Here is a 23,345-nt window from a genome sequence, read left to right as displayed (position 1 = left end):
TTCCATTCTCACACAGGAGACAAAAGAATAAATGTCGTGAATCAATCAGTTGAAGAGTATATTATTACAAGTTGATAATGCTATTTAAAAAAAAAAGGCTGAAGAATAAGAAGACTAGGTCTTGGGGGGAAGTTCAAAACAGGTCACAGTTTTAAGTAGCAGAATCAGATAAGTCTCATGCAAGGTGATATTTACGCAAAGTCTTGGAGAGTCCACATGTAACCATGTAGCTATCTGGAAGAAGAGGGGTCTAGGCTGACAGAACATGTAGGGCATGTCTCACATGCTTAAGAAACAGCAAGCAGATGATTTGTGAGGATAAAGAGTTGGGGAAGAATTGTCAAACCACATAAAGAATTTGGTGTTTACTCTGAGATAGGAAGATGTTGAAAGGTTTTGAGCAAAGAAGTGATGAGATCTAACTTACAATTTTAAAACGTCATCCTGGCCACTAACTCGAGTTTGGGATAGCTCAGATCAGAATGGCAGAAATGCAGGTGGAGAGAGATGTTCAGATCTTAGATATGCTTTGATAGTAAAGCCAACAACTTGGGCTAGACCATGATGGAAGACAATATAAGAAAGGGAATGTACGTGTGTGTGTGTGTGTGTTTGGATCACTTTGCTGTACAGCAGAAATTGGTACAACACTGTAACTCAACAATAAAAAAAATTTTAATTTTAATTTAAATTTTTTTAAAAAGAAAGTGAAGCCAACAAGATTTGTTGGTGTGAGGTGGTGGAGTATAAGACCAAGTGGGGAGTGGAGACTGACTCAAAGGATTTTGACCTAAGCCACCAGAAGGATAGAATTACCTTTGAATGAAATGGGCAAGGACACATGAGCAGATTGGGAGGGAGATGGGAAAGGATTCATTTTGAGACATGCAATGATGGAGATGTCTGCAAGCTATCCAAGAGAAGATATCAGGTAGGCATTTGAGTACACAAGTCAGGAATTTTAAAGATGCCCCTTTTGATGCAGTATTGAGGAACAGATGAAAAAGCTGCCTGCATTAGAGAACACTCATCAGAAATTTCCACATAAAGGTCTTCCGAATAGAGGACACCCAATATGAACTCCCAAAGGGAAGTGCCCTTGAATCCTAGCCCTAGAACTGTTAATGGGAATAAGTCATGTACAACCTAATGTGTTACTCAGAAATGAAAGATGTGGGCGAAGGGGGAAAATAAGAGTCCTGAGAGGAGAAAAGTTGATCTGGCTGTTTCCATCCCCTACTTTCTCACCACTTGGTCATACAGAGGATAGATAACGCACGTCTTTGCTGCATGGAACTCATCTCCCATCCCTGGAATCTCACCATGTCTTCCTTCACCCACCAGCCAAGTTTTGGAAGAAGCAGAGGTTCCACAACTCAGGACTCAGATGTTCTGACCAGCTCCCTTGAAAGGAAGATACATAAATCCCTGGTTAAGACAAGATGCAAAGTTCAAAGGCAAGAGATATCAAACTAATAACTTGCTATGGTGAGAACAGTAAATGATCTCCAGTATAGGGGTGGCTCTTGCCCTGATTCTTCTGTATATTCTCTCTCCCAAACCCTACACTTTCTGGCAACAGACCTGATAAACAAGGCTTGTGACGTCTGTCACTCTATTCATTTTCCCCTCTGTTTGCTGCATGTGATTATACTGTTATCCTTGGTTGCTTTTGCAACATTCAGAAGACCCTCAAATAGCACACAGCAAGGCAAAAAGTGGATGCATCGTCAAGTAAATAGCTGTCTGTCCCTATAATTTCTTCTCTAAGACCCTAAGCAAACATCCCATTTATTCAACATTTATTGGCCATTTTCTAGGCTAAGGGAACTGTGTTGGGCCCCAGGAAGAGCATCCGAAGATGAACAAGACATATTCATCCGGAATAATAGACACTACTCTTTCTCAAGTTCCACCCCTGCCATGATTGCCTTTTCTCAGGTCATAAATCTTCCCCTCAGCTCCACAAATTTCCAGGTCTACACAAACCACACCTGTTACTAGATCATTCTACCTACCATAAAGCCTGTGTCTCTTCTGGAAACTAATGTGCCCCCCTCCCCAAAGGACATTGGGCAATGTTGGGAGACATTTTTACTTTTCTCAACTGGGGCAGAGGGTCAGGGATGCCGTTGGCATCTAGTGGGCAGAATGCAGGATGCGGCTAACATTTGACATTGCATAGGACAGCCCTCATTTCCCAAAACAAAAAATTATCCAGCTCAAAACATCAATAATGCTGGAATTCCCGTTGTGGCTCAGCGGTAACGAACCCGACTAGTACCCATGGGAGTTCAATCCCTGGCCTCGCTCAGTGGGTTAAGGATCTGGTGTTGCCATGAGCTATGGTGTAGATCACAGACATGGCCTGGATCCTGCATTGCTGTGGCTGTGGTATAGACTGGCAGCTGTAGCTCCAATTCAACCCATAGGCTGGGAACTCCCATATAGCCAAGGGTGCAACCCTAAAAAGACAAAAAAAAAAAAAAGTCAATAGTACTGAGATTGAGAAATCTACTATAGACGGTCTTCATTTGGGCTATTTTGCTTTCATAATCCATCCCCCTTTATTCATCTGTTTAGTGTTTTAGAAACAACAGCATTAAGAAGAGTTTGTCTTGGTCATTAGAATGTGGAAAGTAGAATAAAAGAAAAATGTATTTCCCCTCTGTATCCTGCTATAGTCTGCTGGCGGTCTAGCCAGGGTTCATTTTCTTCTCTAATCAGATGGAGAAAACTCTTGCAAGAGAAAGCAAAGAATCTGATCCAATAACTCTATGGCAAGCATAGATCATTCTTCTTTCCCAATATTCTCTGGCTTCTGTCCCTATGTTCAGTATTCGCCCCTGTCTTTGAGTTTTCTCTCATGTTCCACTGACTGCGTGGCAATTTCTTCTCCATGCTTCTCTGCACCTAACCAAATTCAACTGCTCCCTCAAGCCCTAGCTCAGGGGTATTCCCAGTTTGGTTCAGTGGATTAAGCATCCCATTCCAGAGGCTCAAGTTGCCGCAAAGCACAGGTTCCATCCCTGGCCCAGGAACATTCATATGCCGCAGGTGCTTAAAAAGAATAAAGACCTAGCTCAAATGCTGACTCATTCATTTCTTCCAGCTCCTCTGGGCAGCCTACTCCCCACCAAAACACAGTCCTACTGCGGCTACTATATCCATCCCATGGTAATCTAAGTGTTATGTGTGTGTGTGTGTGTGTGTGTGTGTGTGTGTGTGTGTGTGTGTGTGTGATCCTCAATTATAAGTTCCTTAGGATCCGACGTCTAATTAGGAAGAAATTTATGAGAGATTTTTCAATATCATTTGACTGGAAGTTATACAATCTTATAGCACAGATGAATGGAAGAAAGTGATACTACATTTGAGCATAGTTCTGGCTATAAATGTGTTATCTTTGGAGAAAGAACCACATGGGGCTATAAAGCTCCCAAGTCAGCAAAGGCAACCTCACATATCAGGTTCTAAAGGAGTCCTTTTTCCGTAGGCCAGACTGAAGGAGAAAAGAAATATTCCTGCTTCTAAGCTGGTAGGTAAGAGAGTTTGAAAAGTTTTATTTAACATGTACATTTTAACAGATTTATTTAAGGTACGAGTGGGCTGTGGAAAACAATAGATTTTTCTGCGCAGAGGGGGAAAAAATCTGCTCTGACTTTATTCAAAGCAATGGCTCATCACTGCTCGCACTTTGAGAAAAGCAAGGTAAGGCTGTTTGTCACACATTATTTCCTTTATCCAGATGTGCACAGAAGCGCTTCAGTTTGGCTATGCCCACCAAAAACATCTAAATTTTCAACATTCTGACCAGCCCTTCATTAACGCTGGAAAGCCAGACCACATCCCCAAAGACGCTTCTACTCTTCTGCCCTTGAAAGGTTAAAACTCGAAGGAGGGGGGGTGTCGGAGACTACACCGCGGAGTGGGGGGGACGGTCTCTCAAGAAGATGGTCTGGGGACCAAGGCTGACTTGGAGCTAAACCACACTGGGCTGAACCTGAACAGCCGACCAAGTGTGCAATTCCAGCTAATTGTACATAAGCTAATTAAACTTGAGCAAGTCGTTCACCATTCCTTTTTTTTTTTTTTTTTTTGCCATTTCTTGAGCTGCTCCCACGGCATATGGAGGTTCCCAGGCTAGAGGTCGAATCGGAGCTGCAGCCACCAGCCTACGCCAGAGCCACAGCAACGCGGGATCCAAACTGCATCTGCAACCTACACCACAGCTCACGGCCACGCCGGATCGTTAACCCACTGAGCAAGGGCAGGGACCGAACCCGCAACCTCATGGTTCCTAGTCGGATTCGTTAACCACTGCGCCACGATGGGAACTCCCCGTTCACTGTTCTTAACCTACATTCTTAATATTTCACAGAAGCTTATCAAGGATTTAGTGAGATGGTGTCTTAAAGTGCATGACAAAATGCCTGGTATCTACGAGATGCTCATAAAAATGTCAGAGAAATGTCATTTCCTCGCTTCAGATACACTTGCTTTTGGCCTCAAACCTGTATGCCCGTCCCGTAATTTGAGAATTTTTCCCCAAGATTCCCAGAAATAGCATTCCTGATAGTTTGTTAAATACCCTCTGTCTTTCCTATGAAGGATGTGTTTGGCTTCCTTTTCGTCGCTCTTATATTTCTTCAAATCCACCTTAGGAGAGACGATGTGTTTAAAATGCAGGGGAGCAAACTGTTCATAAACTCTGAGGTCTGAACAAAGTAAGAGCATGACTAAGGGACATGAATTATGCACCGAATCGCACCAGAGTTCCGAAACAGGAAAACTGACTCTGCTGGGTGTGGTTCTACAACCATATAATGTGGTTTACAGTTTAAAATATCAACCATAAAACACCATCCCGAAGTGAGTTTTGGTTTGGCTATAAACACAGCAAAAAGAAAGCCCACTCGCACTAAGAATGACCTTTACACCTGTTTGGGTTTCTTAGTAACTTATTTTAACAGATTGTCTATACAAGATGGAGTTTTATGACTGGTATCAGTCCAAAGGTGGAGAAAATGTGAACGCCAGTGTGCTTAGCCTTATTTTTCTGTGCATTTTGTTCTCGGGAAATATAACAAGAGATGGATTCCTGGAGGGTGGAATTTTCTTTCTCTCTTTGTTGGATAAAATAAATACCCAACAAGCACAAAGTATGAATGCAACTGTTCTTCCAATTGTCCCAACAGCGAAAGTGGTCTTTAAAAAGGATGTTCTCCTGTTATCAAATAAAAAATAAGAGCTTCCACCAAACCATTTCCTCTTCTCCTAAATGTTTCCTAAGTTCTGCCTGCTTATGGTTCAGCCTGATGAGCCTTTTCATAGAAGCTGAGGCATAGAAGGCACAAACCAAGTGTATGGCTGTAGATGGCCAATCAGTAAACATGAAAAGATACAAGAAATTGAATTCTTCCAGAGAATACAAAAATCACATCAGGGGAGTTCCCGTCATGGCGCAGTGCTTAATGAATCTGACTAGGAACCACGAGGTTTCGGGTTCAGTCCCCGCCCTTGCTCAGTGGGTTAAGGATCCGGCGTTGCCGTGAGCTTTGGTGGAGGTCGCAGATGCGGCTCAGATCCTGAGTTGCTGTGGCTCTGGCGTAGGCTGGCAGCTACAGGTCCGATTCGACCCCTAGCCTGGGAACCTCCATATGCCGCGGGAGCGGCCCAAGAAATGGCAAAAAAAAAAAAAAAAAAATCACATCAGGAAGCTGGAAACAATGACTATTTCACCTTCTTGGAGAAAGATGCCTATAAAGTAGCTCGGCCTGTGATATGGCCTATTTGAGACCCATGTACATTTCAGGAACTCAAAGATACATTCAGAGAGAGCTGGAAGTAGGGAGGAGGGACTGGAGGGCAGATAAGGCTGCCTGGGCAGGAGCTCTCAAAAGCAAAAAGCTCATAGACCCATGGCTACCTGTTAAGAAAGAATAAACGAAGATGGGGAAACACCTGAACTCTGAATTACGGCTTCTTTTCACTAGGACCTTTCAGGGGAAGAGGGAATCATTGAGCCAGTCCTGCTGGCATCTTGTTCGGTTTTGCATTTGCATGCATCTGTATCCCCCTTTGTTTCCCTGAAGTGGAAGTTATCAAAATAGTACCAGAATGCCAGGTCTCACAAAGTTCCTCTCTGCCCTGGACCAGGAAGCAGGGAGACTATCACACTGGTACCTATTCTTGGAAAATCTGCAGAACAAAGAAAGAAAGGGAGTTCCCATCATGGCTCAGCAATAACAAACCTAACTAGTATCCTTGAAGATGTGGGTTCAATCCCTGGCCTTGCTCAGTGGGTTGAGGATCCAGTATTGCCGTGAGCTGTGGTGTAGGTTGCAGATGTGGCTCAGATCCTGCTTTGCTGTGGCTATGGTGTAGGCTGGCAGCTGCAGCTCTGATTCAACTCCTACCCTGGGAACTTCCATATCTGTGGGTGAGGCCCTGAAGAAGACAAAAAAATAAATAAATTCATTAAATTCATTATTTAAAAAAGAAAAGAAAGGGGCGAAGAAAAAAATCAGAAAAGATTGGATCAATTCCAATTAAGCAGACAAGCTTTACAATGTTTATCCAAATTAAATCTTTTCACATGGGAGTTCCCGTTGTGGCGCAGTGGTTAACCAATCCGACTAGGAACCAGGAGGTTGCAGGTTGGATCCCTGGCCTGCTCAGTGGCTTAAGGATCCGGCATTGCCATGAGCTGTGGTATAGGTTGCAGATGCGGCTCGGACCCCGCGTTGCTGTGGCTCTGGTGTAGGCCAGTGGCTACAGCTCCGATTCGACCCCTAGCCTGGGAACCTCCATATGCCGCGGGAGTGGCCCAAGAAATGCCAAAAAGACAAAAAAAAAAATCTTTTCACATGGATGTTTACCCATCATTATTTCTTACATAATCACATTAGGGGAAGAACCCCGTCCATCAGTGGCTGTTGATGCTGGTTTTAGGAAAGTGAGTTACTTTTTCCTATAGGCGGACAGCAGTACGCTCATACTGAGGCTTAAATCAGTTCTTAGAAAACCACCGGTCTAATAGAGGCCAGGAGACTGTTTCAACAGAGGCTCAAGGACCACAGAAAGGCATATGAAAAGAATCAGTTTGAAAAGCTCGAGAGCCATCAGGATTGTCAGAGCCAGAGCAAGAGCTGAGAAAAACTCTGTGACTTCTTCAGTTTTCTGATGGAGACATTCCTTGTGAAGGCCTGTTTTCTGTGACGATGTCCCTCTTAGCTAATGTTTCCAGAAGGGCCAGGTGAGCACTGCATGCAAATGGTTCCCTCTGGGTCCTCCATCAAAGCTTTGCGCCGGCTGGGCGGCAGGAAAGCCACCCAGGTACCAGCATGAAAATAAGACAACCTGGCCTCCCACTTTGCTTTAGCAATTTCCATATCCAGTAAGACAAGTTTTCCTGGGACAGGCCTGCAACCACAGGCACATGTCTCACCCTGTTAAGACTCAAGAGCAGGTAAAACAACCTGAACTCCCCGTGGAAGAGTTGGGCACACAAACCTACACCCACGCACAAAAGCAAAGGGAGCCAAAGTGGGCAAAACTTTCCACCCATCTGCTTCCAAAGCACGTATGACTCCGAGGAAGGAGGGAGGGAGTCAGTGTACAGAAGCATGTTCCCATCTTTCCATTTGCTCTCTTTTCTCCTGCTCCATGGCACTCTGAGCAAGAGGAGGGCTCAAAAGCATCACATCGGAAGCTTCCAGGGTTGAAAAATCTACCTTCTCTTTTTAAAAAATTCCCACTTAGGTGTCCCTTTGTAAGCACTTTCTTCTCTTCCCTTTTTCTGTCTTTCTTTTTTATTTATTTTTTTCTTTTTAGGGCCACACCTGCGGCATATGGAAGTTCCCAGGCTAGGGGTTGAATCAGAGCTGCAGCTGCCAGCCTACACCACAGCCACAGCAACGCAAGATCTGAGCCATGTCTGAGAACTACACCACGGCTCACGGCAATGCCAGATCCTTAACCTGCTGAGCAAGGCGAGGGATCCAACCCGCATCCTCATGGATACTGGTCATGTTCTTAACCCTCTGAACCGTAGTAGAAATTCCCTTCCCTCCCCTTTTTCTTAAGTCTTGTGATGACACATTTGAAGCTAATCAGTGACGCAGGTAATACTTTCATCTCTTGTGTGTGTGTGTGTGTGTGTGTGTGTGTGTGTGTGTGTGTGTTTTATTAGGGCCACACCCACAGCATATGGAGCCTCCCAGGCTAGTGGTCCAATCGGAGCTGTAGCTGCCAGCCTACACCACAACTCAGCAATGCCAGATCCTTAACCCACTAAGCAAGGCCAGGGATCGAACCCACATCCTCATGGATAATAGTCAGGCTCTGTTAACCACTGAGCCATGATGGGAATTCCATAATCCTTTCATCCTGTTGCCCACACTGAAGGTTCCTCGTCTCTTCCTGGTTGGTGAAGCTAGTTCTAGGACATGACCACTGTCTATTTCTGGGTGTCATATTTTAACTCTTGACTGAATCATAGGGACCAGGTAGAGGAGGGGTTCTACACTCCTATCCATTTGGGCAACAAGATGGTGTTGTGATGAACCATATGGACTTGGAAGGAAGCACAGAGATGTTTCACATCCCAGGTATGATGCTCCATGAGCTTTGTGACCATGGACAAGTTGGTGACTATGTCTAAGCCTCAGTTTCTTCATAAAACATGGCCAGAATATACTGTTGTAAGAATTACATATAATACAGTAACGTATGCAGAGTAATGAGCACAGTGTCTGGCGTGCAGTGGGCTGAGTAATGTTAGCTATGACTGGCATCATCATAATCATCACTGTTATTAAGCTACACAGGAGTTCCCATCGTGGCTCAGTGGTTAATGAAGACGATCAGGAACCATGAAGTTGCGGGTTCGATCCCTGGCCTTGCTCAGTGGGTTAAGGATCCAGCGTTGCCGTGAGCTGTGGTATAAGTTGCAGATGCGGCTCGGATCCCGTGTTGCTGTGGCTCTGGTGTAGGCCAGCGGCTACAGCTCTGATTAGAACCCTAGCCTGGGAACCTCCATATGCCGTGGGAGCGGCCCTAGAAAAGGCAAAAAGACAAAAAAAAAAAGGTACACAACTTGCCATGTCAGACGATGGGAAGTAACAATGAATAGGGTTTGAACATCGAGGGGCTCACAGACCACCCTTAGAGACAGGCATGTAAACTAATGATCATATAACCATAATCTCAATCTGACCACCTGCCCCACCTCTTCTGAATTCCTTATATTCAAAAAGGGACAGAGCCATGACTCTGAATCAAACAATGAACTGAATCTAAATACGTTCTACTCAATGTACTCGCCAAACCTCCATGAACTTGATCGACAAGGTTTTCTTGAAGGCGCTTCGTCACTTCTTTTTATTCTTAATTCCTCTGAACTCTCTGTTGTTGTTGCATTTTTCTCATGGACAGGTACGGCCCATAAAAAAAGTGGAGAACTGTAGAAATCCTAAGACGCTCGTTGCCCTGATTCAAATAAACACATTAACAATCAGAACAGCAGATGCAAGACCTCCCTCCCCCCAAGTACAAATGAACTGATTTGCAATGCCATTAAAACAGGCAGCTTCTAAAAATCTGATATTGGTGGCCAACATTGCTGGCTCCCAGAATCGTTAATCATGTTAGCGAATGAATCATTCACTAAAGAGATCACGGCCGGTATTCTGACACTAATTCCCAAGATGCAGAGTACAAAGCTGAATCATAGCTGCCATTTTTAGGTGACTGACAGTTGGGCTGAAAGTAGCAAGTTTTGACAAAATACAGAATTTCTCTACTCCTGTGCCTTAAGCTTTATAGTGCAATAACAAGCTTATGCTTTTGTCACAATTTAGCTGGGGAAAAAAAAAAAAAAACTTAAAAAATGTTTCCACATCTACATGCCCCAAATTTTTATAGAAGTCTTTATGACTGTTACTTTGATGTATATGCCAAACAGGATAAACCACGAAAGGCAACACAGCTAATGAACACAAGGAACTTTATGTAATTGTAATAGCCCGTTTGGCTAGTTTTATGGGTGCGTGTACATTTAATTTTGAGTTGAGCAATATCCAATTTGGCAATGAGATAGAATAATATGAGTCTTTCTGCTTGTTTGTTTTAATTACTAACAACCAGAGAAAAACTAATCACAGCAGCCAGAAGAATTACAATCAGAAATGCCCTCTACTATTCGCAGACTGCCAGTACTATGCCTAAAGTGGATGTCACTTATTCAGGAGTTGCAGACGTCAAGTAGGGCAAATTTGAAGCTATGGTAAGCGAGGACAACATATACAGAGAGATGTTAAGTTTGTTGAGGCATGAAACAACTTTTCTAAGCTGTGAAAGAAGCCCCAGTAATAATAACCATCCATTCAAGGATGCTTATTGTGGGTTCATGGGCCAGGTCCTGTTCTAGGTGCTGAGGATACCACAGTGAACCAGTAAACAAAGCCCTCTCTACACAGAGCTCACATTCTCGTAAGCAATGCAGGCAATAAACAGACAAACAAAAGCATAATTTCACATCAGGGTAAGCACCATATGGATAGCTAGATAGCTAGTCAGGGAATGGTTCTCTGAGGAGCTGACATTCAAATAGAAATCTGAACAGCATTTGGAGGAGGTGATATGCAACCATGCTGGAATCTAGAAGAAGAAACCTCCAAGCAGAGGGAACCGCAAGACTGAAGTGCTGAGGCAGGAATATACTACAGCTGTTCCAGGAACAGCACGAGGCAGGAGGGGATGGAGCACAGTGAGCAAGGGAGAACGAGGAAGGAGGTGAGATCAGAGGTCTTGATGGGGGGCAGAGGGTGTTCACTCAAAGACTTGTGGGATGTGGACAGGTGTTTCGGCTATAAACATGAGAGCCATTGGAGAGTATTATGAAGGTCAGTGGCAAAATCTGACATCTGCTTTCATGATATCACTCTGGCTTCTGTGCATATAGAATCTCAATAATAAAAGCCGTGAACCCAGTTAAGAGGCTCTGAAAGGAGTTGGGCAAGAGAGAATAGCATCTCAGAATGGGGTGCTGCACAGGAACAGTATAAAGGGTTCCAGTCCAAGAATGTGAAGCTCGAGCCAATAAGATAGGCAGTAGATTAAGTTTGGGAATGACAATTTTGCCTAAAACCATGCTCATTAATGCTTGTTGTCTACTGTACCTAAAATCATGCTCAAAAATATTTGTTAAATGGACAAACTGATCTAAGAGTCAAAAAACATAAATCCTAATTCCACTCATTTACCATCTATTTGGTAACTGTTCTTTGTCTCAGTCTTACTTTCAGACACATGGTAGCAGTGAGAGAGACAATGTTAGGCATTGAAATGCCCTGCCACAAGCAGAGCTATTTACAGTCACCAAGACACGGAAGTAACCTAAGTGTCCACTGACAGATGAATGGATAAAGCAGATGTGATGTATTTATACAGTGGAACATTACTCAGCCATGAAAAGGAATGAAATAATGCCATTTGCAGCCACAAGGACCTAGAGATTATCATACTAAGTAAAGTACGCCAAACAAAGGCAAATATCACAGAATATCACTTATCTGTGGAATCTAAAAAAAAAGAGAGGTATTAATGAACTTATTTATAAAACAGAAACAGGCTCACAGACATAGAAAACAAACTTATGGTTACCAAAGGGAATATCAGGGTAGGGGTGGGGGGGGATGGTGACAGAGATAAATTAGGAGTTGATATTAACATATACACACTACTATATATAAAATAGCTAAGCAACAAAGACCAACTTATAGCACAGGGAACTATAATCAATATCAGCTATATACATGAAACTAACACAACATTGTAAATTAACAATACTTCAATTTTTTGGAGTTCCCATTGTGGCCCAGTGGTTAACGAATCCGACTAGGAACAATGAGGTTGCCGGTTCGATCCCTGGCCTTGCTCAGTGGGTTAAGGATCCGGCATTGCTATGACCTGTGGTGTAGGTCGTCGCAGACATGGCTTGGATCTGGTATTGCTGTGGCTGCGGCGTAAGCCGGCGGCTGTAGCTCTGATTAGACCCCTAGCCTGGGAACCTCCATATTGCTGCGGTAGCGGCCCTAGAAAAGGCAAACAGACAAGCAAACAAACAAAAAAAAACCAATATTTTAATGGTAAACAAATAAACAAAAATAGAAATGCTCTACCACAGCCTCCAATCTAGACTTACAATCAGGCAGTGACTATAATAGCCCAGGCTGTATTTATTCATAGGTGTAAGTGAAATAAAAGTTGTCCTTCCAGAGTTCCCTTGTGGCTCAAGGAAAAAGAAACCAACCAGTATCCATGAAGATGTTGATTCCATCCCTGGCTTTTCTCAGTGGGTTAAGGGATCCAGCATTGCCATGAGCTATGGAGTAGGTTAGCAGCTGTAGTTCCAATTTGACCCCAGCCTGGGAATGGCCATATGCCGCACTTTCGGCCCCCAAAAACAAAAATAAAAAAAAAAAGTTGTCCTTCCTCCAGGGCCCCAATTTTTACTTAGATTTTATTTAGAAGTTTCCCCATTACTGACTGTATAGAATTCTTATTCCCTGGCCTAAAATTTAAAGTCTTCTGTGGTTTATCTCCCATCCTTCTTACTTCAAATATTCCCCTCCATAGCCTTATATTCCAGTCAAAAGGAATTCCACATTTTTAAGCTGTGCTTTTTTTTTTTTTTTTCTTCTTTCTCTATCTTTGTCCATGCCAGGAATTTCCTCCCCAGCCATCTTCTAGTCACGCTTTACAGGACCCAGCTCAATCTTCATTACCTTTTCCTCAGCAATCTCCTCTCACTTCAAACCTCTCTGTAAGGCTGCATTTCTAAAAACTGCCACACTCAAAACTCTAGGGTAAATCCACCCATCTGCCAATCATCTCATGATATGGGCAAGGAAGAGCCTTGCACACGTCACTGGCTAAGGTATGTTAAAAAAAAAAAAAAAAGCCAAGACTTGGGTTTGGTTGTTTTGTTTTGTTTTACAATCTCTGTCTACCACAAAGGGTTTGGATCAGTGTTTCATTAAAGTCCACCGTTTGGAGTTCCCGTCGTGGTGCAGTGGTTAATGAAGACGACTAGGAACCATGAGGTTGCGGGTTCGATCCCTGGCCTTGCTCAGTGGGTTAAGGATCCAGCGGGTTGCCATGAGCTGTGGGGTAGGTCGCAGACGTGGCTCGGATCCCACGTTGCTGTGGCTGTGGTGTAGGCAGGTGGCTACAGCTCTGATTAGACCCCTAGCCTGGGACCCTCCATATGCTGCAGGAGCGAGCGGCCCTAGAAAAGGCAAAAAAATAAAAAAATAAAAATAAAGTCCACCCTTTATGCAAAAGTTCGAATCTATAAGAATAACCACGGACCAGTGTTCTTAGCCTTTCTGAAGTCATGGGTCTTAGCAGAAGTCTAGACTCAGGCTTAGGCCTGCCCACATCTCCTTTGCACCTCAACAGACACATTTATATCTTCGTAAGTTACTTGACCTCAGTTTTCTCATCTCTAAAAATCTGGGTAATCATTACATTTGCCTCACAGTGTGGTCTTGTGGATTAAGCTATTTAACACAGATAATGGTGTCTAGCATATATGTTTAACGTTATCATCCATATCAGGTCTTTTCTGAAAGGGGAGGAAGCCAGGTAACTGACAACACAGCCATTCAGCTGTTTGTTACTGTTTTTTTTTTTTTTTAGGTTTTGGCTTTTGGGGTTTTTTTGGGGGGGAGCTGTTTGTTTGTTTTAGGGCTGCACCCACAGCATATGGAGATTCCCAGGCTAGGGGTCTAATCAGAGCTACAGCCGCTGGCTTACGCTGCAGCCACAGCAACGTGAGATCTGAGCCGCGTCTGCGACCTACACCACAGCTCGCGGCAACGCCGGATCCTTAACCCACTGAGCAAGGCCAGGGATCGAACCCGCAACCTCATGGTTCCTAGTCAGATTCATTTCCACTGAACTGCACCATGACAGGAACTCCAACACAGCTATTGATAGAGATGAACAACCTTCTATTCTATAGTCAGATGTGGTCCAGCCCAAGAGAAGAGTGGAAAATACCTCAACTGCCTTGCAGCTCCACCCTACTTTAGATCCCAGCCGGTGATGGACTTAAAAATACCACAAGGGCTGTGAACCCAGCCATATTCCAATGAGCCCAAATGTCCACAGTACCTAGAGCTACTTATGTATACGTGGGCACTGCTAATGGGCATTCCCAGTGACTCGTAAAACACATGGACACACATACACAAAGTCCCTCAATGAAAGCAGAGCAAGGAAGATTAAAGGGAGAGCTAATTCTATGGCTTCTATCAGGATGGTTCTCATAGGCCCGTCACACTTCTTGGCAGAAGACCCTTGACGTGACTTGCCCCTCACTCTTCTTGGAGCTCTACTGCCAGGGTTTCTCCCCTCCACCATCCCATGTCTGTACTCCAGAATCCTGTAGAGTACACCTCCTTCCAGAGATAGGTTTAAGCCAGGAGATAAGAGATAGACCCCCACGTGTGAGTCATTCGTTACTAGTTTGCAACAGGGAATCCTTCCAAAGCAGGCAGCCCACCTCCCATCAGGAAGCATGTACTGCCTGATTTCATCCTCTTGCTTTTCCGCTTAACTTCCTCTCATACCTCAGGCTCTGAGGGTCCTTCATTCTAAACATCAATTCTTAGTATCTATACTTCAAAACTCCCTTGTTTTGATGATGATATTCAACACTTGCTCTGAGCCAGAGACTCTTCTCAGAACCTAATAAATATAACTCTTTTTTTTTTTTTTTTTGTCTTTTTAGGGCCACATCCAAGGCATATGGAGGTTCCTAGGCTAGGGGTCGAATCAGAGATGTAGCTGCCGATCTACACCACAGCCACAGCACCTTGGGATCCAAGCTGCATCTGCAACCTACACCACAGGTCACAAAAACTCCAGATCCTTAACCTACTGATCGAGGCCAGGGATCGAACCTTCATCCTCATGGATACTTATCAGATTCATTTCCACTGAGCCAAGATGGGAACTCCTCACAACGACTCAATGAATAAAGTATTATTATTATCCACATTAACCTCATGAGGAAACCCAGGTTTAGAAAGGTTATGTAACTTGATGAAGAAGTCACATAGTTAGGAAGTGGTGGAGCCAGAACTTAAACCTAGATCCCTCTGGCTCAAGGGCCCATAACTTTTAACCACTTTGATCTACTTTCTCTCCTTCAGACAACCCATTTGTACTCTCATCTTGATCCCAGCCTGCCTACTGACCTTTTAGTTTTGCCTGTCCCTTGCTTTGGGCATTTTGGCACATCCAGGATATTCTTTTGAATCTAACCAGCAGAGAAGCCTACCTTCTGACTTTCCCACCAGGGAAGATGGACCAGACAATGAAATAGGATGAGAAGTTGGTAAAGAATATTAGGTACAGGTATTTGATCTATTTATTCTTGGGCTACCTTAAATTGAAGCTTGGCTAACTCAACACCAACATCTACTACACATCTCTTGCCCACACCCACTGTAGAAGGAAAGCTCTATAACTCTTTCCCAAGCCCCTTTCCAGCAAGAGCTAACATGTGACACAGTTCTGACCAATGAGAAGTAGGAAGTCTGCAGGCCAGGGGTGGACAAGCTTCTAAAAAAGAGTTTCTTTTTGCTTCTTCTTCTACTTTTTTTAAAGTTGTCTTTTTTTTAATTACATAGTGAAGTTTTTTACATATATAGTCGTACAATAATCATCACATCCTGATTTTATAGCATTTCCATCCCAAACCCCCATTTTCTTCAAAAAAAAAAAAAAAAGAAATAAGATTACCAGTACTGACTTATTCCCCTTCTTGCTGCCTAGAATTCCCAGGTGATGCCTGGAAACAATGCAGCTATCTTGAGATAAGGAGTTAGCATGACAATACAAAGGACTGTGGAGCAGAAAGTTAGAAAGAGTCTTGGATTTCAAAGACATTGTTGAACCTCTCTTCAGCCACCTATCAAACGCAATTAAGCGTCTTTATTGCTTAAACGTGTGAGTCAGCATATTTGCAGCATAAAGCATTCCTTTTTGATATAATAGTAACAATAGATGGTTTGCATTACATGTTATGGATTCAGTCATTGCTTATAAATCCTTTATTAGCTTCTAAATATAGCAGGTTAAACTAAAGTCTAGAAAAGAGCTAAGAGGAACCTAACATCCTTACTATAAAGACTTTAGTGTCACAGGAGGATAAATCCTGATAGAAATTTTACCATGATTTCTGGTAAAAGAAAGGAGTCTGTTGAATTGTATATGATACCCTGAAAACAGCAAAATAGAAGTTCAAACAAGCATCATCACTTCTACAAATTCAATCCAGACAGTATCATCACAGGGGAAAAGAAAAAAAAAAAGCAGCAAAGGTATCCAGCACCCAGAATCAGAAACCTGGGTTCCGATCCCAGTCTCGATCTGTCATTTATGCTCTCAGAACATCTGTAGCTGCATTTGTGAAATAAGAGAAAGAGCCAGATGATTCTTCAGGCAAAAGCAGCTCTAGAATACTTCAGCTCTTTGATGCTATATATTTTCCCACTTCAGGTGACAACATGTGACTTAAGGGTTGGTAAACTTTCCTTTTGCCTACCAAGAGCATGGAATTACAATCTCATGCCTCCACTTTCTAGATACAATGAGTCCAAAGGTAAATATTCTGTAGCAAATTATGTGGTAAGAGTTATAGCAAAAGGATCTGCTGACAATATACATCATTATCCAAAGTTCAACCTGATCATGAGACAGAATAAGTGTTTACTTAATGTGTTGAGTGACATAGGGCACCCAAGGATTTCAGTTGCTCCATATCAAGGCACTTGCAGAAGTGACCCACTTGAGTGAGAGGTTACATAATTCCAACCAAATCTGCCCAAAGGCCAACTCATAAAGTGAGTGAAATTTTCCTTTGCTACATTACCCATCCTCTTCATCGCCTCATCCCTTGCCCCAAACAAAATTAATTTCATCTCATTTTTTTTCCCCTTAGGTCACCGCCTTCTGGGTTTCCTAGGTGGTATGATTAGATTACCAAATAAACTGATTTTGTGTTATTACATCAAAAGGAGAGTTCTAGCCTCACAGAGAAAGTTAAATCAAGGTCGGGGGGATGATAGCATTTACCTGAGTGATAACTCCAAGAAAATCCAAAATTCTGAAACTCTAAAACTCTGTTATTCAATTCTTCCCCACAATTTCTTCATATAACGTAACGCAGTTCAGCTTAATAAGTAGCTATTGAAGGCTTTTTATGTTGCAAGTGGTTTGCTAGACACTGTAAGGAGCTCACAGACAATTAAGATGTCCTTCTCTGCTCTCAAGGAGTTTATCATGGCAGTTGGGTCAGTATCTCTAACACAGGGCAGATCCAAAGCAATAGGGAAATGTTAGGAAGAAGAAATTCATTTCAACTAAAATGACTTCAAGGAGGAATTAAAAACTTGCCAAGGCAGGGAGTTCCCTGGTGGCTCAGCAGGTCAAGGATCTAGCAGTTGTCACTGCTGTGGCTCAGGTTCGATCCCTGGCCCCCGGACTTCTACATGCATGGGCTCAGCTGAAAGGGAAAAAAAAAATAATAAACTTGACTGGAGCTCCCAGTCCAGTCAAGTTGGGGATCCTGCATTGCCATGAGCTGTGGTGTAGGTTGCAGACGAAGCTCGGATTACAAGTTGCTGTGGCTGCAGCTGCGGCTGTGGTGTAGGCCGACAGCTGTATCTCCTATTTGACCCCTAGCCTGGGTACTTCCATATGCTTAGGGTGCAGCCATAAAGGAAGAAAAAAAAAAAACTTGACAAAGACAATGCCTCATGTTTATGCTCTGTTCTGTAATAAGTTTTCCAGTTTTTTTTTTATCTTTTTTTTCTTTTTTTTGGCCATGCCCATGGCACGCAGAAGTTCCCGGGCCAGGGATCGAACCCCTGTCACAACAGCAACCTGTGCCGCTGCAGTGTCAACACTGGATCCTTAACCCACTGAGCCAGAAGAGAACTCCTGTTCTCTAGCTTCTGAAGTGTCAAACTATTTAGAACACAACTTAGATCAACAAGGAGTAGGTGTATTTTGAATGACTTGGCTACTATCTTCAAGGCCGCAACAAGATTAAAGAAGTGGATTCTGCCTTCCTTACTGCTGCTCCCTTGCCTTCCCCATTGCACATAACTACGAGATATGAAACCCGAAGCTAGGAGCACCAACAGCAGATATTCTGCCAATCTAATTGCCATCATTTTTCTTTTTTTCTTTTCTTTTCTTCTCTTTTCTTCTCTTCTCTTTTCTTCTTTTTCAGGCTGCAGCCACTGCATACGGAGGTTCCCAAGCTAGAAGTCAAATTGGAGATACAGCTGCCAGCCTACACCACAGTCACAGCAACGTGGGATCCGAGCTGCATCTGCAACCTACACCCCAGCCCACGGCAATGCAGGATCCCCCACCCAGTGAACGAGACCAGAGACTGAACCCGCATCTTCATGGATGCTGGTCAGATTCATTTCCGCTGAGCCACAGTGGGAACTTCCTAGTTGCCATCTTTTCTGCCGCTACCCAATCCTCCAGGGACAGACAGCAACCGGGGGGGCCCCCCCACATCTCAACGGTAACAGCAGTTCCTTCCATTCACAACAGCAATTTCTTCCTCCCTCAGCTTACCCCTCCTACCCTCCTGCATCCCCATCATCCCGGCCGGCATCCTGGCCGTTGCTTCCGAGCTCCTCCCTCTCCAGGCCTCGCCGTGTCTGTGTTGATGGAGGGAAGAGAACATCATGTTATAAACGGTGCCATCTGACGCTCCGGCAATGGGCGGCCGAGGAACTATGAGGATCTGTTTAGAATCATGAGCACGAAACAGGCACACGGCCACTAGGACTTTATGACCATTAATTCGTTTATCCTCTCTGACTCCCTCTAAGGCATCCCTTATTATCTGCATTTGACAAATAGAGTGAAACCGAAATGCAGAAAAATCGACCTAATTGAGTTGCAATAAGGAGAGGAGGAGGATAGCAGACGATTAAAAGCAAGACCTGTAATGAAACGTCAAGATCCTGAATCCGTGCCTAGGTTTCCACAGCGTATTCGTAGCCAAGCTTTTTGAATCCGGGAGGAGATGCTTAGCTGCTCCAGTTTAGGCACCTCCATTTTCAAACCTGAAAATTAGAGCCTCCTGACATGAAGGATTTGGTCAAGATCATGTTGTGACGAAGGGAAGACACCCACCTTGGTCTCCTGACCCCAAACGCAGCGTTCTGGCCACTTTGAGGAAACGCAGATCCAGAGACATAAAGTCACCCGACTTGCTGATGGCACCACTCCATCAGGGCCCCAGGAGAGAGACAAGAAGTGGTGGCCTTTTTCTGCATTCTGCAAAGGCCCCCTGGCCAGGGAGGTGGGTGGTGACCAAAATCCACACTGTATTCTCTCGGCCGAGCTTCTGCTCTGGGGAGGCGGGGTAGCATCCATCTAGAAAGGGGGTCTTCTGCCCCTCCCCCCAGAGGGGACACCTTCTAACAGGCGCTAAGATGCCTCATAGAAGAGTAGCAACTCTGGGCCCCGTCTCTTGACTCCTTTTCTAAGGCTGAATGGGAAAGATGAGTTGTCTTCAGAATATGGAAAAAGGAAAACCCAGAATGATACTTGGCATTTCATTCCTATGGCATTCTTGAATACCAAGAAGAGGGCAATGCAGCCAGATGCCTGGTTAAAAAAAGTGCCAGGATACTTCATCCTGCTCATGACAGAAGGCACTCGAAACGCAGCACAAAGGAGTTCCCACTGTGGCTTAGCGGTAACGAACTCGACTAGGATCCATGAGGAGGCGGGTTCCATCCCTGGCCTTGCTCAGCGGGTCAAAGGATCCGGGTGTTGCCATGAGCTGTGGTGTAGGTTGCAGACTCAGCTCAGTTCTGGCATTGCTGTGGCTCTGATTCGACTCTTAGATCAGGAACTTCCATATGCTGCAGGCAAGGTCCTAAATAAATAAATAAATAAACACGGCACAAATGATTCAACTTTATATTAATTAAATATGTTTGGGATTTTTTTGGGGGGGGGTCTTTTTTTTTTGTCTTTTCTAGGGCCGCAGCCGTGGCATGTGGAGGTTCCCAGGCTAGGGGTCTAATCGGAGCTACAGCTGCCAGCCTACACCAGAGCCACGGCAACGCGGGATCCAAGCTGCGTCTGCAACCTACACCACAGCTCACAGCAACGCCGGATCGTTAACCCACTGAGCGAGGCCAGGGATCGAACCCGCAACCTCATGGTTCCTAGTCGGATTCATTAACCGCTGCGCCACGACAGGAACTCCTACAGTGATATGTTAATTTCTGCTGTACAGCAAAGTGACTCAGTTATACACTACACATATATATGTATGTATGTGTGTTTGTATATATATATACATATATATATTCTTTTTCATATTCTCTTCCATTATGTTTATCACAGGATATTGAATAAGTTCTCTGTGCTATACAGTAGGAGCTTATTGTTTACCTTTCCTATATATAATAGTTTGCAACTGCTAATCCCAAACTCCTGATTTAAAAAAAAAAAAAAAAACTTCTTCCAAGGAGTTCCCTGGTGGTTAGTGTTTAGGATTCGGCACTCTCACCACTGCAGCTCAGGTTCAACCCCTGGTCTGGGAACTGAGATCCCACATTAAGCATGCTGTGGCCAAAAATAAAAATAAAAATATCCCTCCCAAACCCCCAATCCCCCCCTCCCCCATCCTCGCCTCCCCCACCCCCCAGCAACCACAAGTCATTCTCTATGTCTGTGAGTCTCTTTCTGTTTCGTAGATATGTTTATTTGTGTCATATTTTAGATTCCACATACAAGTGATATCCTATGATATTTGTCTTTCTCTTTCTTACATACTTTGCTTAGTATGCAAATCTCTAGGTCCATTCCTGTTGCTGAAAATGGCATTCTTTCATGCTTTTTATGTGGCTGCGTAATTGTGCATTCTATATATGGACTGCATCTTCTCTATGGATGAGATTTCTAACATAGCCAACTGGGTACATGGCAACATCAATGTCCACAATGAAGAAAGGAGGAAGAAGGGAGTTTCGAAGTGGAAGAAAATGAATTCTGCTTTAGAAATACAGATAACCAGCTGGAAGCGAAGCTTCGAAAAACATAAGGCAGAGACAGAGGGGCAAGGGTTCATCATGCTCCTTGAGGTCAACCATCCCGAGGCTTCCTCCTCTTTACCGTTGCATGGTCCACAGACTCTATCATATTTGCTGGAAAGAAGAAGCAGGCATGGTCCACAGACTCTATCATATTTGCTGGAAGAAGAAGCAGGCTTTCCCTGGGGGAAGCAGGAAGACCATTTTCAATTGCTACATCACAAACTATCCCAAACTCAGTGACTCAAGACAATAGCGATTAATTATTTTCACCATGGTAAGGGCTGGCTGAGTGGTTCTTCTGCTCCCTGTTGTGATACCTAGGGCCCTAGGATGGCTGGGACATCCGAGATGACCTCATTTCACATGGCTGTCAAGAGGTGGTGGATGCGAGCGGGGGGAGCACAGCTCGGCTGTCAGCCAGGTGACCTCCTCTCCGTGGACCTTTCTCTGTGGCTGCATGGGCTTCTTCACAGTTGGCAGCTAGGTTCCAAGAAAGAGCCTTCCAGGGGAATAAACCCAGATGTGCAAATGCTCAAGTTCCCACTTACGTGATGTCTGCTAATGTCACATCAGCCAAAGCTACTTAAATGGCAAACTTAAATCAAGGTGGAGGGAAGACCACAAGGGCATGAATATTGGGATGGGTGCATGGTTCAGGGTTGGGGGGGTGGGGTCACCAAAGCCAAACTACCACAACTTCTGAAGGAGTCAGGGGCTCTCCATCACACTTAATACCATAATAGACTTTTAAAAATAGGATTCAAAATCTGATCCCAATCTCATCACTCACATTTCCACATGAGTTCTCAGATCTGGACAGACTGACTTCTTGAAATCTTAGACTCTAGAATTGGAAAGAATCCCAAAATTGATCACACACACACACACACACACACACACACACACACACATACACACACCAGCCTCTGTCCCACCTCTGGGGATTTTTCTCAGATCCTTCTTCTCTTGCTCCTTCTAAAATCCAGCCTTTTGGGGTTCCCTTCACGGCTTAGCGGTTAACGAATCCAACTAGGATATTTGAGGATGCTGGTTCGATCCCTGGCTTCGCTCAGTGGGTTAGGGATCTGGCATTGCCATGAGCTGTGGTGTAGGTTGCAGACGTGGCTCAGATCCTGCGTTGCTGTGGCTGTGGTGTAGGCCGGCAGCTACAGCTCTGACTCGACCCTTAGCCTGGGAACCTCCATATGCCGCAAGTGCAGCCCTAAAAGGAAAAAATAAAATAAAATAAAATCCAGCCTTTTATTTTCTTGTACCTGCCTCCAGGACCCAAACCTTTAACTACACTTCTCTTCAAAGAGGCTTTACATGCTTAGGTCTTTGTGATTCCACCAAAGTTCATTCTACGCTTACCGCTTAGGAGTGAATAAAAGAAGTTAGGAGGAATAGAAAGGCAGATTGTAATGGAGATTTGGCTGGGAAAACAGATTAGGATTGAATCCGAGCCCTGCTATTTGCTAGCTGTGACTCCACACTCATATTTTGCTCTTCTCTTTTCTCTGAGCCTCAGTTTTCTTACGTACAAAGTGAGGATTGGAATAGTAGCTACTTGTGATGATTATTGGAAGAGCGAAATGTGATCACGAATGGAAAGGCTTTCCCACGATGCCGGACACAAGGTGAACACTCGGCGTGTTAGCTCTTATTTGCTGGGAAGTTGAAGATACATGAACAATCTGAAAAAGAATAGATTTATGTATGTGCATGTATATATATATATGGGTATACCCATATATATATATACACACATGTATTTTTGTTTATACATATATAAAGATATATCTTTATGTATACATTAAGATGTATCTTTATGTATATCACTGCGCTGTATATCTGACGATACTTCAATTTAAAAATAAAGGGGAAAAAAAATCAATGAAAACCTCAGGGAAAAAAGCTATATGAAAAAGAGCTTACAACAATACTCAATGCAGACAGACTCAAAAATAAAGAGTGTATGTGTGTGCATGTGTGTGCGTGTGTGTGTGCATGTGTGTGTGCGTGTGTGTGTGTGTGTGTGTGTGTGTGTATTAGGGGGCAGGGGAGTAGTTGCAGGATTTATTGATTCAATAAATGAAAAGTCCGGAGTTCCCACTGTGGCTCAGTGGGTTAAGAATCCCTCATTGCCAAAACTTTAGCAGAGCTCGCAGCTCCGGCTCAGATTTG

Source organism: Phacochoerus africanus, chromosome 13, assembly GCF_016906955.1.
Source record: "Phacochoerus africanus isolate WHEZ1 chromosome 13, ROS_Pafr_v1, whole genome shotgun sequence".
Taxonomy (NCBI): Eukaryota; Metazoa; Chordata; class Mammalia; order Artiodactyla; family Suidae; genus Phacochoerus; species Phacochoerus africanus.
This window is presented reverse-complemented; position numbering follows the sequence as displayed.